Source organism: Phocoena sinus, chromosome 6 (assembly GCF_008692025.1).
Source record: "Phocoena sinus isolate mPhoSin1 chromosome 6, mPhoSin1.pri, whole genome shotgun sequence".
NCBI lineage: Eukaryota > Metazoa > Chordata > Mammalia > Artiodactyla > Phocoenidae > Phocoena > Phocoena sinus.
Window position 1 is genome coordinate 16,828,861 of NC_045768.1, and position 14,427 is coordinate 16,843,287.

The window sequence follows — 14,427 nt, forward strand, 5'->3', positions numbered from 1 at the left end:
CCTGTGCCCCGCAACGGGAGAGGCCACAGCAGTGAGAGGCCCGCATACCACAAAAAAAAAAAAAAAAAAAAAGGAAGGAGTGAAAAATAGAAAAAGAAAAATGTACATTCTACCAAAGGAATCATACTGGAATAGGAAGAATTAACTAAAGGTCTTTTATTTCAAATGACTGTGAAATCTTACATTATCTTTCCCCATGATATGATTCAGCTATATAGCCAGTATTTCCCTGTCCTGAAATATTTACTCTTATTTATTTATATATTAATATATTTATTTGTTTTTTGGTTATTTATGTATGGAATTCTGTGTCTTGGCCACCTGGTAGTTAATCCTTATCTTGCCTCTTCCTCCTTTGGCAAAAGGCATTTTCCTTTTGCTATATACTTAATTATTTTCAATAAATTGTAAAATTAAAGTTAACTTCTGATTTAATCAGTGAGTTATTACAACATTGCTCCCTTGGATTGTGTAAACAAACATATATATTCAACACAATATGGTTCTTTTTATTTTTCCAATTTATAGTTGTTGCTGACCAATATAGCAACTGAGTAAATAAATTGTCTCTATTTCTACTTCTTTCCATTGTGATTTAACAATGAACAGTTCAAGATTGCATACTTGTTTTTCATCAGAAACAGTCCTTGGAGCCTGCCACAGTGAATGGCCATACTAATACTTCCCTCTTTCTTATCCATCCCTTGGTCCTATACATCATGAAGGCATGTGCTTGGACAGACTGTCCATAAAGTGCCTAATGAGAAGATAACACAGGCAGTGATAGAACCATCAACTCTTCTGCTAAAGTTTCAGCTACTGAGGGTTTGATCTGGGACTTGAAGTGTCCTTTGCATGGTTTTACCCGAGGTGCTGTTTGGGATTGAGAGTTGTAGTGAAAGAAAAGATGGCCCTGTGCTGCTAGAGCCTTGTTGCCTGTAAAAGAAAGACAAAGATGTCTACACTGCAAGGCTGTTGTGATGATTAAGGAAGATGCGCTTCAGAGCTTGGACCAATGCTCTTACTTCTCCTATTGCAGTGTTTTTTTAAACATGGCTGATCATAAGAATCACTGAGCCATTTATTATTAATCATCCAGGGCCCACTCAAGGCATATCGAATCCAAACCATTAGTGGAAGAGCCTAGGGATATGTGTTCTTATAACCAGGAGGAATTAGACTGCTAATATTTAAATAAAGCTAAATAAAGCTTTATTTATTTAGCACAATCTGTGAATCTAGGTAAAAGCTGCCCCTTTCATAGGCACCATCTAGTCTAATTCTCTTGGGCCAATGTACGCGTTTATGTTAACTGCTCAGCCTCTGTGTGCATTTGAGTTCAATCTTTTGAGTAGAAGATGTAGAGTAGGTGGCAACAGATGAAGCTACAAAGATGCATTGGGGCATTGGCAGGTTTCTTTCCCCAGGGGACCAGTTGATGGAGAAGTCACCTAAGGGTACTGAGCCTGTCTGCTCTTAGCTGCTTAAATAAGCTTTTAGCACCTCCCTCGCTGTGGAGATAGAGGCAGGATGCAGTGACATCCCTGGACAAGTCCACTCCTGCCTAGGAATTTTCAGTCTTCTAAACCTGCTGGGCAGATAGTTCTCTAGACAGAAAGTGGGCATATGGATGGAGTGTGGGCTGTGGATCTGTGGGCTTGACCAAACAGCCTTTTCTTAAAAGGTGAAACTAGTCGGTGATTAGTGGAGTTCTTCTTCTCTATTATTACCTTGGGAACTGTTCTGTGACTTAAATGTTAGCTTTATTTAGTCAGCCAAGGAGACAGTAATGGTTTAATGAAGGGGAAGATCCATGAATTTCTAAGATCACTTTGGCATTTTCTTAACCTAGAGATAAATGCTGGAATACACATCGAGGGAAGAGAAAGAAGGAAAGAGAAAGAATTGGAGACAGAGACAGCTACAAAAAGAGAAAAAATGAACAAACATGTATTGAGTGCCTACTCTGTGCCAGGCACCTCTCCTGGTGGTCAAACTGATGACCATATGGTGGAGAACAGGTTCGACATTATTTTTTCACAGAAGTCAAATATTATAGAAGTTATTTATGTGGATACAAATCACATGAGTGTGAAGGCCCTGGGTCACATCAGTTAAGCCAAGAGTAGATGGAAATCGGGTGAGCCAGTCATGCTCAGCTTAAACACACTTGAAAACTGATTATTATCCTGAGAAATGGGTAAAGGAATATTGACTTAGTTCAGGGCAGTTGGTATAATGGCAAGAGCAGGTGTTTTGGACTCAACAAGTCCACAGTTTGTGCTATGTCACAAACTCTGCAGTAGCTAGCAAGCTTCTCTGAGCCTCAGTTTCCTCTTCCATGAAATAAGAATCATAACTATTTTATTATATCACAGAGTTTGGGTGAGAGATGATAATATTTTCAGACACACAGTAGGCTCTTTATAAATAAGAGATCACTTTCCCTCTTCAGCTGTCTTAGTGACACGGTCTAAGTCATTAACATTCCTGAGTAGTTTTGTCCATGCTGGCGGATAGGAGACAAAATAAATTAAAGTCCCAAACCTCTAAATGAAAGCTAATGAAAAATGTATGTTCTCTCACTCCCTTATTTGGCTGCCTGCAAATGATGTCTCTTGATGTGTGCTGGTTTCTCTGCTACTCCAGGACTTCAGACACTGAACTCTGAGTCTTTATCACATCAGCAGCGCCGAGTAATTCCATACAGGAGCCTGACATTTCCAGTTGAAAAAAATAAATTGATTAAAATTCAAAAGGCGAGTAGTGTTTGGCATTTAAAGGTCAAGGAATCTAGGGAACTATCAACTGTAAGATAATTCAACATTTAACGTGAGTGGGGGTAACCAGGGTGTGTTTCCTTCCCTCATGGCCCTAGCATCTGACTGCTGGGAATATAATTAAGGAAAATTTACAGGCTTAAGATAGGCCATCCATCTTTAGGGGTCCTTAGCAGTTGGGGTTCCAAGAAAGTAAGGAAAGATTGATTTGACTTTCCATGGTTTATGTCTTCACTTTCGTTAGGCAGGAAAGAATCTTTGCTTTCCTTGCATGAGCTCTCTGGAACTGCCTTCTTTGCCTTTTGAGATTCCCAGGATGCTTGCCAACCAGTTAGTCTTTGTTTAAAGAGGGAGAGGGAGCAGATCTCTGGACCATAAGCTCCAGGACTTGACTTATTATGCTCCATGCTTGACTCATTACACTGGTGTGGTGGACATCCCGTTCATCATTATATAGCAAATGACTAGTATACGGCTGGCATGTAGTAAGTAAGTCTGTTATAAATATCTGTTGATTGAATGAATTAAAAGGCCACATTTAGGCTCTTTCAGATACTACTCGATCTTGGGCAAGTTACTCACCTACTCTGGTCCTCAGTTCCCATCTTACTACAATAGGGGCAATTCTCAATTTTTATGTTATTTGTCAATAGCCTGTTAGCTTTATGTTTTCTCCACAAGACAGTGATATTTAGTGCAGGGACTGTTTTCTTAGGTCAACATACCTCCTCATTCCCGACAGGGATCAGCACAGTGCCTCAGAAAGAGTAGTGTTCATTGATTTAAAATGAATTAGAGTCCACACCATATAGCATTAAGAGCACTGACATGGAATACAGGAAGCCCAGGGTCTAAACCCCTATCCTGTCACCAATGTGTGATGAGACCTCTAAGTCTTAATTGGCTCATCTGCCAAATGAGAGATTTATGATAGCAAATCTCCAGGCTCCCAGTGAGTTCTGATATTCTTTGATCCTTATTCCTGTTTTACCAGGACTTTATTCATTAGAGATCATTTACTGAGTCTTAGTAATGACTCAAAATTACAGCAAATAAAAGAGTTTTCTGAAAACATGAGATGACTGTAGGGGATGACATGACTGCTGTCTGCAAATATCTAAAGAGTTTTTATGATGACGCTGCAGATCACTTGTTCTCACTTTACTAAAAGGAACAGGCTTTGGTTACTGCAGGCAAGGATGCAGTTAAACAAATGGAGAGGTTTCTTGATAACTGCAGGGATAAAATGGTGCCTACGTTCAGTCTCCTCTACAGGTGAGAGCTTGAGTCCCTGATGAGTCAATCAATGAATCAACAATGATTTGCTAAGCCTGCTAGCTTCTCATTTTCCTCCTCATGACATTTTACTCAAAGTGTGGATCATGAACCACCTGCATCAAAATCACCTGGAGCTCATGTTTAAAATGTAGATTCTTAGACTCACTCCAACTGAATCTGACTCTCTGGGGCTAATGTCTAGAATCAAATGACATTCCTGTGCATCTTGAAGTTAGGCAAACACTGTTCTTGAGTTTATTAGTCTTAAACAATACTTTCTCCCAACTTGGGGGCTATTAGTATAATAATAACGGCAGATACTATTTGTTGAGCACCAACTGTGTGCCAAACATCTTATTTATATAATTCATAACAGACACACTTGCCGTGTGAAGTAGGTATTATCCCACCTAAGAGATGAATAAAATAGACACTGAGTGACAAAGTGACACAACCAGAAAGTGGCAGGATTAGAGCTTGAACCCAGGTCTCCTTACTCTCATCCCATGACTCCACAGCTGCTTTCCTGACATGCTGGCTTCTAGGAAGGGCATTCTGTGAGACTCATGTTCTGGAGCCATGACCTTGCTTGTGTCTGAAAGAGGAAAAGAGGTAAAGAAGGTCACAGAGATGCAAGCTCAGCCATATTCAGCTTTGTCTGTTAACTCTGAGTTTTCGAAAGGAGACTGAGCAGGAGCTGGGTCTCAACTCCCTGCAAAGATATAGAAGTATGGTTTCTCAGAGAATTCACAGATTTTTTTTTTTCTTTTCTTTCATGGAGAATGTGGGACTTTTTGTGTGATCTTACTGTGACGCCTACAGGTTACTCAAAGCAGAATAAGGAGACAACCTCCTTCACAGATCTCAGTCCAAAGGAGGGAATCCAAGGAGCCACTTTCAAATGGTCCCCATTTACATTATTCCTTATAATTACAAAATAAAATCTCCCTTTGGATTCTTAGCTTCTGGAGGTCAGCAGAGGTCATGGAGGACATGTCTCTTTGCGCTTTGGATGAAGAAGTCTAATGGATTATTAATTGGCAGAACTGATGATGTCACAGTGAAATAATCAAATAACCATTATGTCCATTATCAATGATTACCAGACAGGTTGTCAGAAGTGGAAAGCAAATTTGAGACAGGTAATGTGGGCTGATGGTATAGAAATGCAGATGATTTTAGGAAACTCTTCCTTAGTCTTTCCTTAACATCTTCTAGATAGTTGGAATACAAGCTCAGCTCTTCAATGTGTTTCCAGACTAATTCTTTAAAGGTTAAAATGTCACCCAACCAACTCATCTGGAATAGTTTAGGGAAAGCATTACAGAGGCAGAGGAATGGTTAAAATGACCTCACTTCTCACTTAGTTTCATTCATTCAACTCACCTTGATTGTCAGGCTAGGAGAACCTGAGGCTGCAGGAATAACTAAGTAACAGCCTCGTTTGGGAAGAGCTCTTGTAATTCATTTGCTATGTGAGGAAGGAAAAAGGAATAACCCTCCGCTGGTGAATTCTCAATGTTAAAAGAGATGGCAAGGCAGGATTATCTCAAGGAAATCAGATAAAATTAACGTCATAAGGAGTAGGCAAAGAGCAAGGCCATGAAATTGCCTAGGTGCCCTTGGGTAAGTCACTTAACCTCTCTGGACCCTGGTTTCCTTATCTCAAATATAAGGGAGTTGGATTACATGATCTCCATTGTCCTTTCTGGCTCTTACAGTCTATGGTTCTACTTCTATTTTTGTAGACTTATAGGCTACTAAACTTAGATGTATGACTTATTGAGAAATACTAAATCTATTAAAATGCATTTCCCCACTGCTCAGAAAGTCTGAAATCCACCTTAAAATCCAAGGCTCCGGGCTTCCCTGGTGGCGCAGTGGTTGGGAGTCCGCCTGCCGATGCAGGGGACACGGGTTCGTATCCCGATCCGGGAAGATCCCACGTGCCGCGGAGCGGCTGGGCCCGTGAGCCATGGCCGCTGAGCCTGCGCGTCCGGAGCCTGTGCTCCACAACGGGAGAGGCCACAACAGTGAGAGGCCCATATACCGCAAAAAAAAAAAAAAAAAAAAATCCAAGGCTCCTTAGTGAGAATCTGAACCAAACCTATGAGTTTATCGATGGAGAGACTAAAGTCCAGAAAAGGAAAAGAACTTGCCCAACATCATGTGCAGGTTAGTGGCTGGCACTCTTAGAAGGCAGGCTTCTGGATTCTCATTCAAGAAGTAAGGTGATCCAGGGCACTTTCCACCCCATCCCCTTGCTGCCTATACATTCAGTACTGGGTATTTTTTTTTAACTTAAATTTAAGTAAACTTTAAAATAAAGACTATTACAAGAGACAAAGAAGGCCACAACATAATGATCAAGGGATCAATCCAAAAAGAAGATATAACAACTGTAAATATTTATGCACCCAACATAGGAACACCTCAATAAATAAGGCAAATGGTAACAGGTATAAAAGGGGAAATAGACAGTAACACAATAATAGTAGGGGACATTAACACCCCACTTTCACCAATGGATGGATCAACCAAAATGAAAATAAATAAGAAAACACAAACTTTAAATGATACATTAAACAAGATGGACTTAATTGATTTTTATAGGGCATTCCATCCAAAACCAACAGAATATACTTTCTGTGCTCATGGAACATTTGCCAGGATAGATCATATCTTGAGTCACAAATCAAGCCTTGCAAAGTTTAAGAAAATTGAAATCATATCAAGTATCTTTTCCAACCACAATACTATGAGACTAGATATCAATTTTAGGAAATAAACTGTAAAAACAAAACAAACAAAAAAAAACATGGAGACTAAACAATACACTACTTAATGAACAATGAGCTACTTAATGAACAATACACTACTTAATGAACTACTTAATACACTACTTAATGAACAAGAAATCAAAGAGGAAATCAAAAAATATCTAGAAACAAATGACAATGAAAACACGATGACCCAAAACCTATGGGTTGCAGCAAAAGTAGTTCTAAGAGGGAAGTTAATAATGATACAATCCTACCTCAAGAAACAAAAAAAATCTCAAATAAACAACCTAACTTTACACCTAAAGCAATTAGAGAAGAACAAAAGAAACCCAAAGTTAGCAGAAGGAAAGAAATCCTAAAGATCAGATCAGAAATAAATGAAAAAGAAATGAAGGAAACAATAGGAAAATTCAATAAAACTAAAAGTTGGTTCTTTGAGAAGATAAACAAAATTGATAAACCATTAGCCAGACTCATCAAGATAATAAGGGAGAAGACTCAAATCACTAGACTTAGAAATGAAAAAGGAGAAGTAACAACTGACACTGCAGAAATACAAAGAATCATGAGAAATTACTACAAGCAACTATATCCAATAAAATAGACAACCTGGAAGAAATGGATAAATTCTTAGAAATGCACAACCTTCCAAGACTGAACCAGGAATAAACAGAAAATATGAACAGACTAATCACAAGCACTGAAATTGAAACTGTAATTAAAAATCTTCCAACAAACAAAAGTCCAGGGCCAGATGATTCACAGGTGAATTCTATCAAACATTTAGAGAAGAGTTAACACCTATCCTTCTCAAACTCTTCCAAAATATAGCAGAGAGAGGAACACTCTGAAACTCATTCTACAAGGCCACCATCTCCCTGATACCAAAACCAGACAAAGATGTTACAGGAAAAGAAAACTACAGACCAATATCACTGATGGGCATAGATGCAAAAGTCCTCAACAAAATACTAGTCAACAGATTCCAACAGCACATTAAGAGGATCATACACCATGATCAAGTGGGGTTTATTCCAGGAATGCAAGGATTCTTCAATATACGCAAATCAATCAATGTGATACACCATATTAACAAATTGAAGGAGAAAAGCCATATGATAATCTCAATAGATGCAGAAAAAGCTTTCAACAAAATTCAACACCCACTTATGATAAAAACCTTCCAGAAAGTAGGCATAGAGGGAACTTACCTCAACATAATAAAGGCCATATATGACAAACCCACAGCCAGCATCATTCTCAATGGTGAAAAACTGAAACCATTTCCACTAATATCAGGAACAAGACAAGGTTACCCACTGTGACCATTATTATTCAACCCAGTTTTGGAAGTTTTAGCCACAGCAACAAGAGAAGAAAAAGAAATAAAAGGAATCCAAATAGGAAAAGAAGAAGTAAAACTGTCATTGTTTGCAGATGACATGATACTATACATAGAGAATCCTAAAGGTGCTACCAGAAAACTACTAGAGCTAATCAATGAGTTTGGTAAAGTAGCAGGATACAAAATTAATGCACAGAAATCTCTTGCATTCCTATACACTAATGATGAAAAATCTGAAAGAGAAATTAAGGAAACACTTCCATTTACCTCTGCAACAAAAAAATAAAATACCTATGAATAAACCTACCTAAGGAGACAAAAGAGCTGTATGCAGAAAACTATAAGACACTGATGAAAGAAATTAAAGATGATACAAACAGATGGAGAGATATACCATGTTCTTGGATTGGAAGAATCAACATTGTGAAAATGACTATACTACCCAAAGCAATCTCCAGATTCAATGCAATTGCTATCAAACTACCACTGGCATTTTTCACAGAACTAGAACAAAAAAAAAAAAATCACAATTTATATGGAAACACAAAGCCACTGAATAGCGAAAGCAATCTTGAGAAAGAAGAATGGATCTGGAGGAATCAGGCTCCCTGACTTCAGACTATATGAAAAAGCTACAGTAATCAAGACAATATGGTAGTGGCACAAAAACAGAAATATAGATCAGTGGAACAGGATAAAGCTTAGAGATAAACCCAAACACATATGGTCACCTTGTCTTTGATAAAGGAATCAAGAATATACAATGGAGAAAAGACAACCTCTTCAATAAGTGATGCTGGGAAAACTGGACAGCTACATGTAAAAGAATGAAATTAGAACACTCCCTAACACCATACACAAACTTAAACTAAAAATGGATTAGAGACCTAAATGTAAGGCCAGACACCATCAAACTCTTAGAGGAAAACATAGGCAGAACACTCTATGACATAAATCACAGCAAGATCCTTTTTGACCCACCTCCTAGAGAAATGGAAATAAAAATAAACAAATGGGACCTAATGAAACTTAAAAGCTTTTGCACAGCAATGGAAAATATAAACAAGACGAAAAGACAACCCTCAGAATGGGAGAAAATATTTGCAAATGAAGCAAGTGACAAAGGATTAATCTCCAAAATTTACAAGCAGCTCATGCAGCTCAATATCAGAAAAACAAACAACCCAATCCTAAAATGGACAGAAGACCTAAATAGACATTTCTCAATAAAGATATACAGATTTCCAACAAACACATGAAAGAATGCTCAACATCACTAATCATTAGAGAAATGCAAATCAAAACTACAATGAGGTATCTCCTCACACCGGTCAGAATGGCCATCATCAAAAAATCTACAAACAATAAATGCTGGAGAGGGTGTGGAGAAAAGGGAATCCTCTTGCACTGTTGGTGGGGATGTAAATTGATACAACCACTATGGAGGTTCCTTAAAAAACTAAAAATAGAACTACCATACGACCCAACAATCCCACTACTCGGCATGTACCCTGAGAAAACCATAATTCAAAAAGAGTCATGTACCACAATGGTCACTGCAGCTCTATTTACAATAGCCAGGACATGGAAGCAACCTAAGTGTCCATCAACAGATGAATGGATAAAGAAGATGTCGCACATATATACAATTGAATATTAGTCATAAAAAGGAATGAAATTGAGTTATTTGTAGTGAAGTGGATGAACCTAGAGTCTGTCATACAGAGTGAAGTCAGAAAGAGAAAAACAAATACTGTATGCTAACACCTACATACAGAATCTTAAAAAAAAAAAAAAAAAAAGTTTCTGAAAAACCTCGGGGCAGGACAGGAATAAAGACTTAGACATAAAGAATGGACTTTAGGACACGGGGAGGGGGAAGGGTAAGCTGAAACGAAGTGGGAGAGTGACATTGACATATATACTCTACCAAACGTCAAATAGATAGCTAGTGGGAAGCAGCCACATAGCACAGGGATATCAACTTGCTGCTTTGTGACCACCTAGAGTGGTGGGATTGGGAAGGTGGGAGGGAGGTGCAAGAGGGAGGCGATATGGGGACATATGTATACATATAGCTGATTCACTGTGTTGTACAGCAGCAACTAACACACAATGTAAATCAGTTATGCTCCAATAAAGGTGTTAAAAAAAAGAATTGATATTGGAAGGAATACTACGCTACAATGCTGGGGGTAAAGATGATGCTGATAGTGGTACAGATGATGAAGATGACAAAGTAGTGGAGAGGAATAAAAAGGACGAAGTTGGTAAAGCCATCAAGGTAATGAAGATGATGATGTTAATGAGGGTGGCAATAGTAGAGAGGTGGTAAAACTGAAGCTGATGATAATAATGAGGTTAATAATAATGAAAAAAACAACAGGTCAACATTCAATTAACACAAGCTCAGTGAATTTATATGCCTTTCTGATGCATCCTTCCTAAAGAATTTGCCTCTGGCCGCAGCTCTTGTTTTTCCCTTTATATAATGTTATTATATCCCCTTTTTCTGGCCACTCCTGACTGACTCAAGGATGGACTCCTGGTCCAGGAAAACTAATCCACAGTTTGGGCTATCCTAAGTGAATCAGAGCTTCCATCAAGAATTTTTAATATGACACAAGATATAGTCAGTTAACAATGGGCTCTTGACATGGCAGGTTCAATGTTCCTTGTTGTTGTATATCTTTTGTTCACAATTATTTGTTCCTCCCCAGCCTTTTCATGCTTCCCTGCCCCATTTTGTGGGGCTTTGCCGTGTGTCATATCCTGACCAATGTGATATGAGCAGACATGATGTTAGGGTCATATGTACAGAAGCTTTCAATTTGATTTCTTGGATTGGCTGGGTTCTTTTTTTCTGGGCTACCTCTATGAGAACAACATGTCCTAAATTGTAGCTTCTCCTTCAGCCTGGGTTACAGAATGAGAAGACATGTAGAATCCAGCTAAGTCTAACAGAGCTGTAGCTGACCCAAAACCCCCAAGAAATTTAAGAATTAAATATGTATTGATAAGATTTTGAGGTTGTTTGTTATCCAGCATACCCTGGTTAAAAACTGACTGAAACATATACACTCAGGCCTAGAGCTAACCACAGAGTTTGCAAAGTCACATACACTTGTAGGTATGAAGAAGCAGAGAACCTCTAAGAAAGCAAAGGAAGTTATTCTGCAGTAAGAATTAAAGAATAATATCTCAACATTTCTCTCCTGAAGAGATCTGGAGGAATAGGTTGGATCTCAGGAGATCACAATGGCAAGATGGGTACAATGCCAAATGCAATAACCCCAGTGTACAATCATAGCTCAGACTTGTGTGCAGCCTCATCCCTACACCTATCATCAGAGTAGAAGCAGCTCCCTAAGGCCCTTATATTTTATCTGAAGGGTTCAGATAAAAGAACCCTTATTATTTCTTCCCAAGTCCAAGTGAAAGAGATGTCATCTCACTACAGTTGGTTCAACTCCTTTCTCTTACTGAGGGCAATATTTCTGATAAATCAAACATTCTCCAGCCTGGATCCTATTTCCTAAAAGTTATCTTTTAACTCAGTTACAATTTTTGTTAAAAAATACACATCCAGGGCTTCCCTGGTGGCGCAGTGGTTGAGAGTCCCCCTGCCAATACAGGGGACACGGGTTCATGCCCCGGTCTGGGAAGATCCCACATGCCACAGAGCAGCTAGGCCCGTGAGCCATGGCCGCTGAGCCTGCACGTCCAGAGCCTGTGCTCCGCAACGGGAGAGGCCACAACAGTGAGAGGCCCACGTACCAAAAAACAAAACAAAAACAAAACAAACAAACAAACAAAAAAACACATCCAGTGAAGAGTGGTGGTTTCTCTGTTTTCTACAAGAGAGAATTTCAGAAGATAAAAATTTCTGTATACAAGTTGAAGCCTCTCATCTTTTTTTAAAATGTCACATAACTATTAAATGATCACAAGCAGAAATTTATGAGATTTTCTCTATGAAATCCAAGTTTCCTCATCTGTGAAAAGGAAATAATAATACTGGTGTCTTAGGGATCATGTGAGTATTATATAAGAGAGAATGGAGGATGTGTGACACAGAGTAAGTACTCTATAAATGACAACTGATATTAATGTACTGGGGAAGGATGAGGTAGCATACCTGGAGGAAACAGAATTGGAAATAATTTGTGAATTAAATAACCAACAGAGACCCTACCCATACAGGGCTGTTTGGGAGAAGGAAGAGAACACATTACGCAAACAGCAAACCTGTGTCCAAAGCTAACAGGAAGGGAAACCCAGGGTGAATTCCACCTGCTTTCCACTTGCACCTGCTATTTATTTACTTTTCAGCTTCATCAATCGAGGCCAAATTGTTATTTTTTTAAAAAACCTCAAAACATAAGTAGAGAAGAGAGAATGGTAGAGAGAACAAGAGGGAAGAGAAAAGAATAACACCATAATAGCTAACATTTGTTGAGTACTTACTATGTGCCTAGCATAGTGTCACATATGGGTTAATATATTTACTAATCACAACGGCTCTATAGGGAGGTTACTCTTGTCCCTGTTTTATAGGTAAGGACTGAAGTGTGGAGATATTGAGTGCTTTGCCCAAGATGTAACAGCTAGTAAAAGGGAGAGTCAGCATTTAATCCAGCCAGTCTCATTCCAGAGACTGACTTTTTAAATCCCTCCGTTATATAGCCTCATAAGGTTTGCTAGAATGGAAAGGAGAAATATCCTAGGAGAGATGGGAACAGGAAAAAGAATATCATCCTTTCCCTGTGGTCAGGCAGATCTTCATATGTGAATGGAAAGCAGTCTGATTTGGAAGCAGTACATTTTGGGACTCTCCCTGACTGTTTTTACGTACAGGCACCATTTGGTTTATGACTTCTGCGGGTTCAGTAAATCTCTAAACCTCATTTTCCTCAGTTGAAAAATCCTGTAGTTTACTAAATCACCTCTGTGGATCAAATAATAATAGGACAACAGTTATTTGACTGTTTTTTTAAAAGCATGTCATTTAGGCAAAGTAATTAGTGCATGGTAACCGTTCAGTAAATGATAACTGTTATCATGATAATTATATATTATTATTAAATTAGTTGGAGAAAAAAATCAAGAAATTCTTCATGAAATAAGCGGTATTTCAGCAGCTGCCAGTGGATGGGGAGGATTCTCATAGGTGGAAATCAGATGGATTGTTCTAGGAGAAGGAACAGTATAAGTAAGGAACAGTCCTAAGAAAGCACAAACTTGATGTTCTGACTTCGCTATTTCAGGAATCAGGGAAGCATATGATACATCTCAGAAATGCATCGCTCTAAAATTTGTTGAAAGACAACCCTTTGGAACTTAACGTGGCAGACCCTTAGCCATCTGGAAACTTGTACTAAATGGAAAGATAGTCCCAGAGGGATCTCCATACTGGAGGTTTTACTGTAGCAAGACACAAATAGACCCACAATCTGTTTCCACAGGACTGCCAGCAAGTGTCCATCAGAGATCCTCTTCTCCCAGAAATAGTTGGCTTTTCCCTTTATTTTCTGCTGAAGCTATTGGAGGAGCCACTGACCAAAGCCATTATATGCTCAGACTCCAATTCTAGAATCTTATTTAAGTCAGGTCAAGATGTGGTTGAGACTCCTCAGATACATCTTTATGTTTATCACTCTTTATCTAAAAACCTGTGACCTAAAAAGGCAACGTCTTCCCCCACTGACCCAACATACAGTGGTGAGCTAGAGGTTGGATAACCACAAAGGACGATCCCACATGAACGGCAGAGTAATGAAAGTGCCTTAGCTGTCACAATTTTAGGTAAATTTTGTCAGGACCCTGTAATTTAGGAACAGTTACTGTTCTTTGAATAGGGCCTGCATTTACTCCCTAGGAGTAGCTCCCAAATTCATCACTCCCTTTATTTATTTGTTTGTTTTTTATATTGTTATTGATATATAGTTGACATACAATATTGTTAGTTTCAGTACAACATAGTGATTTGACATTTAAATACCCTACAAGTGTTCACCATAAGCCTAGTAACCATTTGTCACCATACAGATTATTACAGTATTACTGACTGTATTTATTTATGCTGTATATTACATCCCTGTGACTTATTTATTGTAAACCTGGAAGTTTGTACTTCTCAATCTCCTTTACCTATTTCACCCAAATCTCTACCTTCCTTCCCCCTCTGGCAACCACCAGTTTGTACTCTGTGAAATAAGAAATAAGTCTGCCTCTGTTTTGT